General features: G+C 62.3%; 1 long non-coding RNA gene across 1 annotated transcript; it reads right to left on the minus strand.

Annotated features, from left to right (window-relative positions):
* Positions 1 to 5,165: 5,165 nt before the first annotated feature.
* On the minus strand, positions 5,166 to 7,363 carry LOC128836183 (uncharacterized). The gene is made up of 4 exons (XR_008444744.1): positions 7,314 to 7,363; positions 7,048 to 7,123; positions 6,244 to 6,343; positions 5,166 to 5,770 (listed from the first exon to the last, which is right to left on the minus strand). It is a non-coding gene; the product is annotated as an uncharacterized LOC128836183 (long non-coding RNA).
* Between the last annotated feature and the right edge of the window lie 1,009 nt (positions 7,364 to 8,372).

Here is an 8,372-nt window from a genome sequence, read left to right on the forward strand (position 1 = left end):
TCTCCGCCTGCAGCTTTCCCCTCTTCCCCTGTAGCAGCGCCAGCTCCTCGCGTTTCTGGGGGGCGGGTGGGAAGGAAACGCCTCAGACGGCGCTGTCCAGGTGCCAGCAGCCTCCCAGCACTCCTGGCCCTCGGTCATGCTCAGACCACCCAATCCCCACCAGGGCACTGCCCCCCACACCTCACCTTGATCAGCCACTCCATGTCCGCCTCCAGGTTGACGATGGTCATCCTCTGCATGACAACGTCAAAGATGCGCCACTCCAGCGACTGCCACTTGAGCCGGGCCGCCTTGCTGAAGGTCTGGCTCATCCCCTTCTTTGGGAACTTCTTCCTGCAGTGGGATGGGACACGGTCAGGGGGCTTCCACCAGGCGGGCGCTCGGCCATCACGCCCGCTAGTGCTCAGGACAGAGGGGCATTTACACATCAGGTCTCCAGCCAATGTGGAGAGTCTCACGTGTCAAACCACATGGCAGAGTCACCCACGATGATAGAGCGATCGTTTCCCGTGTTCCCACAGAACTCCGCTCCCATCTAACACCCAGGAGCCCGGGGCCTGAGGGCCAAGCAGGGAACGAGGCCATGGGGGACACAGATTCGGAAGCACTGGTCTGACCTGACGGGCCAAGCCCCATTCACGGAGGGCGAAGGGTCTCCCAGGAAGTGGTCGATTTTCCGGTTCCACTGGCGCACGATGCTGGAGACCGAGCGAGAGCCGGACTCCAATTCCGAGGAGGTGGTGCTGGCGGACACCTCCGCACCTGAGTCCAGCATGGCTGGCTTCTGACTCACCCTCCCAGAGACCCCATCCGACATGGGCTTGGCCAGGCGGCGCAGAGCAGAGACCTGGGTGAGAGCAGTGCCTGAGGGCTGGGCCTCCTGGGAACACCCGCAGGGGGCATCGACCCCAGCTGCAGAGCGACTCCAATGCTTCTCAGGTGGCAAAGTGAGCCCGGGAGCAGCTGAGCACCTTTCAAGAGAGCTGAGCCTATCTGGGCTGGGTGAAGGTCCGGTACCCGTGGATAGCAGTTTCCCAGAATGCATCAGGAGGGGCTGGGATCGAAGCACCGCACCGTCCCGCGAGCTGTACGGGTGCTGGGGCAGGAGGCAGCCTGGACGAGTCACGTGACCAACTCAGCTGCCAGGACCCAGCTCCAGGAAGGAGGGAGGAGACACAGCCTGTTGTGCACGGTCGCACATGGCATGCAGAGAATTCCTCCTTCCTGACCCCAGAAGATCAGCTGCCCCCGGAGGCAGGCGTTTCTTCCCTCGCAATCACTGTCATCTCCTGCCTGGTTACTCCTGGCCATAAAACCACCAGGCTCTGTGGGAAATCCACCCCCCCCAGGGCCAGCGCCTTGGGAACAACCCAGGATTGGCGGAGCACGACCCACTGGGACAGCGGAGGGGACTATTCCGTCTGGAGAGGCCCCAGGGCCCTGCCCTGCCAACGGCCCAATCCAGGAGCCAGGCCTTAGCGCCCACCCAGTCACGGCCCCGTGAGCGGCTCTCCAGACCCCCGCAGGTGCAGGGGCTGGCACTCACCTCCTGGGTTTTCCTTCGCAGCACGATTTCCTGCTGCCGCTTCTGAGACTCCAGCGCCCAGATCTGAAACTGCGCGGGAGAGAAGCCGAGCCTCAGTCGAGTCCTGAGCGGGCGTGAGCCGCTAAAGAGGAACCCAGGGTCTGGGGTAGAACCCATGGCAGCAATGGGGGAAGGGGAGGGGACCCAGGGCTCCCCCACCCCCTTGCCTGGGGCCAGCACATGGGATGTTCAAAATCTGGCCCATGGCCTGCACTGAGATCTCACCAGCAGCGGTATAAAACCTGGAGCAACTGGGGCTAATCGGGATTTATTCTGCTGTAACCGATGGCAGCACTGTGGCATTTGTACCTGCCCTGAGCAGCAACCAGAGATGCAGGAGGAAGCAATCACCTCCTCTGACCTGGGGAAGGCGGAACCTGCCACCCCACCAGGTGCTGATCTCAAGGGATGGACAGACAGATGGACATGTGGTTGGGAGAGGGGGACGTGCTGCGCCTTCAGCAGGGGGAGGAGTCCCCAGACAGTCGGTGGGGTGGCTGGTTTCCGCACAGGGTGCCCAGCACACAGCTCCCCAACCAGGCAGGGTTTTGCGCTGTTCTATGCTGCCGGCCCCATTCCTGGCTTCACAGGACCTGCAGGCCTTGGCCGGCCAGTGGCCCAACACGGGCTCTGAGAGGAGCGGGCCTGGGGGCCAAGCCGGGCACTGATCCCAGCGGCCGGGCACCCGGAAGAGCTCTAACACACTGTCAAGCAGAGGTAGGGCAGGACTGAACGTGGAATGTTCTTGATGCAGGTGACGGCTGGATTCACATCGCAGCAGCAGCAGTGTAAATCTGGAGCGACTCCGCTAATGTCAATGCAGTTACTCCAGATTTACAATGAGCGTAATAGAGAGTGGAATCCGGTCCTCTGTTGGTGCAGCGCTTGCTCCAGATTTCCCATCGCCTTGCTCAGCCATCCCTGCGGCTCAGCCCCAGCTTTGCAGGGCTCCCCTGCTGCCCCATATCCTGAATGGCCCCACTCCCTGTCTCAGCCCTGCCCCGTCACAGGGGCTCCCCTGCCCCTGCCCCACCCTGCGTCAGGGACTCTGGGTGCAGGCTGGCTCACCCAGGTAACTGCTCACCTGTGCACAGGGGAGGGGACCTGACACATCATGCATCAGCGAGGGCTCTCCAGCACCCTCCCCATCTGGTCCCAAGGAGCCTGGCTTGGGGCATCTCCCCAGGAAAGGCCCAGACCCATTGGAGAACCCGCACTCCCCGCTGCACCCTGGCCAGCTGGTGTGGGAGCTCAGAGCTGAGTGAGGGGCACAGGCCCCAGCCAGAGCTGCCCTATCTGCAGAGCCCTGGCAAGGAGCTGGGTTCTCACCTCCTGCCTGCGCTGCTCCTTCTTCAGCTGAGCGATCTCCCGATTCCGCTTGGTCTCCACCAGCCGCCTCCGCTGCTGCTCCTCCCGCATCTGCTTCATCAGTGCCACCTGCGGGCCCCCCGACAGCCACACCCAGCATAAGGAGTGTGCACAAGGGGCTGTGCCCATCCACCGTCCCTCCCCAGTTTGAAGAGCTAGCACAAGCAGGCCATGCCCCTCCAGCCCCCTCCTCCTCTGCCCAGCCAGGTACCTTCGCCTTCTTCATCTCTGCCACCTCAGCCTGCAGCTTCTTGAGCTCCCGCTCATAGCGCGACTGGTTCTTGAGCAGGCGAGCACGTTCCTTCTGGGCTGCCTGCAGCTTCTGCAGCTCCCGATTCATCTCCTTCAGCCGCTTCTCGTAGTCCGCCTTGATCTTGTTGGCCTTCTCCTCCGTGTAGCATTCCATGGTGCCTGAAGGGGGTGGCGCAGAGACGCTCAGAGTGCCAGGCTAGGCCGAGCCCATCACGCTCCATCCCACCCAGCTGCCCTCTGGACCCACCAGGCCCCCAGGGAAAGCACCCTCAGTGGGGGGCACTTTAGATTAACTCTTGGCCTCCAGGGACAAGCCTGCCTGGTCCAGCAGCTCAGGAGATGTTCAATGGCCGAGTAGCCCAGACCAGTCATTGCCTGCAAGCCAGAACCATGGGCCTATTTTAGACCAATAACCCCGGCAGCAGAGCAGTGCCAGGCGTGTGCCAGGGACCGCACCGCTCCAGGCTGTTCTCCTCCAGGCAGCCATTGCTGTTCAGCCCAGAGGGGCATGCTGCTGAGATGAGTTTGGTGGGACTCAGCTGGGGGCAGGTGTCTCAATCACTAAAGTCTCAGTTATAGCATCAGCTGCCCCACTCGGGGAAGATGCCCAGGACTGAAAAGCCCTGGAGATGGAGCTCTCTGCATGGGCAGGCTACGCTGCTGCTCCTGCATTGGAGAGCCACAGTTTCCTCGCTGGGAGGAAGTCGGGAGCAGCTGGGAGCTTGGCCGCAGATGCCAGGCGGCTTTGCCTCTTTGCCTGGCCCTGTCTCCCTGACGCGTGTCAGAGCTTGGAGCTCCTCCGAGGGAAGGGACTTTCCCTTGGCCCTACACCCACTGTCTCCCCACAGCCAGCGGGCTGCACAGCTGGGAGGTCACGGGGTCACCAGGCCCAGCCCTGATCAAGAGGCGGGACAAGTGGCACACAGCAGAGGAGAAGGATCGATCCCAGGAGCTGGGAAGCCAGACACAGAGCAGCCAGCGGGAATCTCTGGGGACCGCAAGAGAGGCATGGAATGCAGGTGTTAGCGGGGGAATGGTCCCGCTACTGTGGTAAACTTTCCTGGCTTCTGCACTACCCCGGTGAAGTGGGCTAGCGAAAGGATCCGAGTCCTCGCTCCCACTTCCTTTACCCAGAGGCCTCCCTGCCCTTGAGGGCTCCCCTTCCACTCTCCTGTCTGGCAGAGTCCTCGTAAACCACGACAAGGCTGGGCCCAGGATTCCTGGGGGGCTCGACCCCCAACCCTGCTGTGGTCACCCAGGACAGGGGCTAGGGTGTCCCCACTCTGGAGTACTCTCTCTGCACTGGGCACCTCCCTGACCCACTGATCATTTCATACAATTTAAAGCAAATACAAGTTGTTTAATTAACAATTAACTTTATAAAAGAATAAGGAAAAATGGGAAAGGTTAAAGGAAAACACATCACCCCGCTCTGTGGCAGGGAACATCACAAACTGTGTCTCTGGAATGTCAGGGCAGGTCACCGTCTGTTCCTTGTAGGTCCCAGGCTCCTTCTCAGGCCCTGGCTATGCTGCAGAGACGCTGCGGGTCGGACACTTGCTCTGGCGGTGGCCACACGCTCTCAGGCTCTAGGTGGCAGGACCCTTTTTCCCAGCGTCGCCCCCGCCCGGTCGGGGTTATGATCCCCCCTCCGAGTCTGGCCTGCAAGGCCTCTTGGCTGAGGCGTCTCCCTGTGCTGGGCCCACTGCCCAGGGTCCCCCTCACTCTCCCCAGCTGCTCACCGCACCCAGCTCCGGACGGCTCCAGCCCGGCTCCAGCTCCAGCTCCACTCGGCCTCAGCCCGGCTGCTGCTGCTGCTCTGCCTTCAGCTCCCTGGGCTGCTTCTCTGGCCCCTCTGGCTCCGATTGCTGCAGCTCTGCCCCCAGGGCAGCTCTGCTCTCTCTGGGCTGTGCTCTGGCTTTGGGGCTGCAGCTCTGCTCCCAGCTGCTCAGCTCAGCTCAGCTCAGCTCGGGCCCCTGCTCTCTCCTTAGCTCGGCCCCACCCTGTCTGACCCAGGCAATTCCAGCTCACCCGGAGGACGGGACCCCCCTGGCCTCCTGACTCCCTGATTAGCTGCCCGCCCTGTCAATCAGGCTGATCTGGAGCATTGGCCTCTCCCCATTGTCCCTGGGGACTGTCAGTCTCAGGCTCCTGATTTGCCATCGACCCCTCCCCTTTTAGTGCTGGGAGCAGCCAACCAAAACCCCCCCACTGAATGTTAGTAAGGGGGCAACAGTCCTCTTACACAGGGGACAGGGCCCAGTTTGGGCCTCACTGGGCGCCGGGAGAACCCCAGGGTTTCTCCTGCCAGCGCTGGCTCAGAGGACCCGTGCGGTGGGATGAGCCGGGGGGTGGAGGGGGCACTGCCCGTACTGAGGTTCTGCAGCACCCGGTCCCTCTCCAGCTGGGTGTCGCGGATCTTGTTCTGCAGCAGGATTAGCTTCTCCTCGGACTGGTGCTTGAGGGTCTGCAGGCGCCGCTGGCTGTTCTCCAGCTCCTCAATCAGCTTCTGCTCGATCTCGATCTCGCAGGTCAGGTCGGCCAGATCAGCCTGGAAATTCACCACTAGAGGTGGGGGGAGAGTCAGTCAGCCAGGCAGCCCCGGGGAGGTCAGGAGGAGAGAGCCAGGCAGCCCTGGGCAGGCCTGGAGAGGGGAGGGGCAGTGCCTGGCTCACGGGTCCCCTATGGACTCTGGCATTGCAGAGGAAAGGAGGCAGATGAGGCAGGACTCAGAGGGGATGGCATCTCGCTCCTGCGGTCTTAGCCTTGCCTGGGTACCCGAAGGCGAATGCGGGGGGCTGAGGAGGAAGGGACAGAGCTTGGCAGCCAGGCCTGTGCCACTGAGCACCAGCTGAGCCGGGGCACCTTAGCACCCTGACTGGCACCTCGTGCACCTCCAGCCAAGACCTGCCCAGCTCACCCTACAGGCCCACTGCAGCCGCCTACCGCCTCCCCAAAAGGGGCACAGCCCTGAGTCACTGCAGATATCCCCGGCCCCAGCCTAAGCACAGAACTGGGCGCCGTGCCCTCCGAGTTACCCTTCTCCTCCGCATCGGAGTCCGAGTCCACCAGGCTCTCCTCGCTGCCCGAATCCTCGTCCTCATCCTCACAGCCACTCTCCTCCCGCTCCTCCTCCTCCTGGGAAACAAGCGCAGGGTTAGGGCAGAGATCAGGAGCCTTCGGCCCCTCTCTTATCGTCGCAGGGGCTCAGGCCTCTCCCCATCCGCCACCCCCAGATGTGGGTGAATTAAAGCGATTGCCTCGGAAACCAGTGCCAGGCAGAGGCAGGAGAGAGGACGTTTGACCCGGGGCCAGGGGCAGGGCTGATCCCTGTGTGCAAAGGGAGTGGGCCATGTCTGGGGAGCTCCCCCGACCCTCCCCGCTGAGATGGCAGCTGAAAATGAAGGACCTGATGAGAACCTCCGGGACGGCTGGGGCAGAGGGGACACGGTTCACGGGACAAAGCCCAGCTGCATGGAAAGGCCTGTGGCTAGTTGTCCTGCCCCACCTGTTGCCAGGGTGTCAGATGGCACAGGGCACTGCCAGGGGGCAGAGGGGACTGTCTTACCTGCCATCCTCGGCCATGCCCTGCCCCCACTCTCCACACCTAGGCAGGGCCAAACAGCAGCAGACTGGCTGCCCTACGGGGGGGTGGTCATGGACCCTGCCCCTGCCCCCCGGATCCCCTGCGACTCCCACAGACAGGCTGGGCTTTGCCCCACCTCCCTGGGTGCGGCAGGACACAGCTGCCCCAACCACGGGCGAGGAACAGAGAAGGCCACTGGCATTCTGGCTAGCAATCGGGCTCCCACCACCCACTCCACGGGGGAAGCCTCTCGCACCTCCTCATTCTCGTCCGTCTCCTCCCCGTTCTCCTGCTGCAGCTTTGGCCTCTTCTTAAAGGCCTCCTTCTCCGGGCTGCCAGGAAGAGATGGGATGAACCCCGGTGACAGGGGAGCCCTGGCACACGGTCCCCTTAGACCATACATCCCCAACACCCTCCATCTCAGAGCCCTTCAGGAACCCAGCTTCACTGCCCTCCAGAGAGACGGGCCAGGCAGTGTTACCAGATGGGGAGACTGAGGCACAAGGAGGGGAAGGGACTCACCCAAGGTCATGTGGCACGTCAGAGGCAGAGCTGAGAAAAGAACCCAGGAGTCCTGATTCTCTGCTGTATGGCTTTGGCTTCCCAGGGATGGGGCAGGACAATGTCTGGACCAGCAGGGCTGATGGGGGCTGGAGGGTGCCAGGGCTGGAAGCCAAAGGAGAAGTGGGCATCCCAATAACTATGGTCCTGCCATAATAATGAAGAGCCAGGGATGGGAGCACCCAGAACAGCCCCCTCCCTCCCCCCCACTCTGTTCCCAGCAAGGAGTTGGCCATCACCTCTTCCTCCGCTGCTTGGTCTCCTTCTTCAGCTGCTCCAGGTCCTGCTTGGCCCGCTGGAGGACTTAGGTGGCCTCTGCCTCCATGGAGACCACGGGGCTGCTGAGTGCCCCCAGGCCTGGGCCTGGAGACGAGCCCAGGGAGTATGGGGGCCTGGAGGAGACCCGCGACAGACTCCGGCGGAGCGACTCGTTCATGGCTTCGCTCTCCAAGAGCTTTGTCCTGGGGATCGGAGGGGCTTTTGGTTATGGAGATCTGCTGCCCTGGGCAGATGTCCAAAAACCCCAGGGGAAAAGACACCCCCTCCCCCCAACCTCTAAGGAGGGGTGACCAGGAGAGTGTGTGTCTGGAACCTAAACTGCCCTCGCTCAGCTCGGACAAAGGGGCTCAGGGCTCTGCTCCCGGGGAGGGGTGCTGCAGAAGGACATCGCAGGGAAGGAAAGCTGGCATGGCCACCACTAACCATCTGCATGCCTCTTGTGGGAGCAAAGAGTCACAGCAGATGCCATTTCATGGATTTAGTGCCTTCACTTAGATGGCAATGCAGCCCAGGCCACGTCACAAAGGCCCCAGGGCTTCCCACCAGGTCTGAACGCTAACGGGAGAGAAGCAACCCTATGGCCGACAGCCAGTTCTCAACAGCCACGGTGATACGCTGACATGGCAGCCTAAGGGTTAATCTTCAGCAGCGGCTGCCTCTGTTTTCTAGCATTACAGACGGGGTCTGGATCCTCAGCGGGAGGGGCGTAAATCGGCATTGCTCCAGGGACCCCAGTGTGAC

Source organism: Malaclemys terrapin, chromosome 4, assembly GCF_027887155.1.
Source record: "Malaclemys terrapin pileata isolate rMalTer1 chromosome 4, rMalTer1.hap1, whole genome shotgun sequence".
NCBI lineage: Eukaryota > Metazoa > Chordata > Testudines > Emydidae > Malaclemys > Malaclemys terrapin.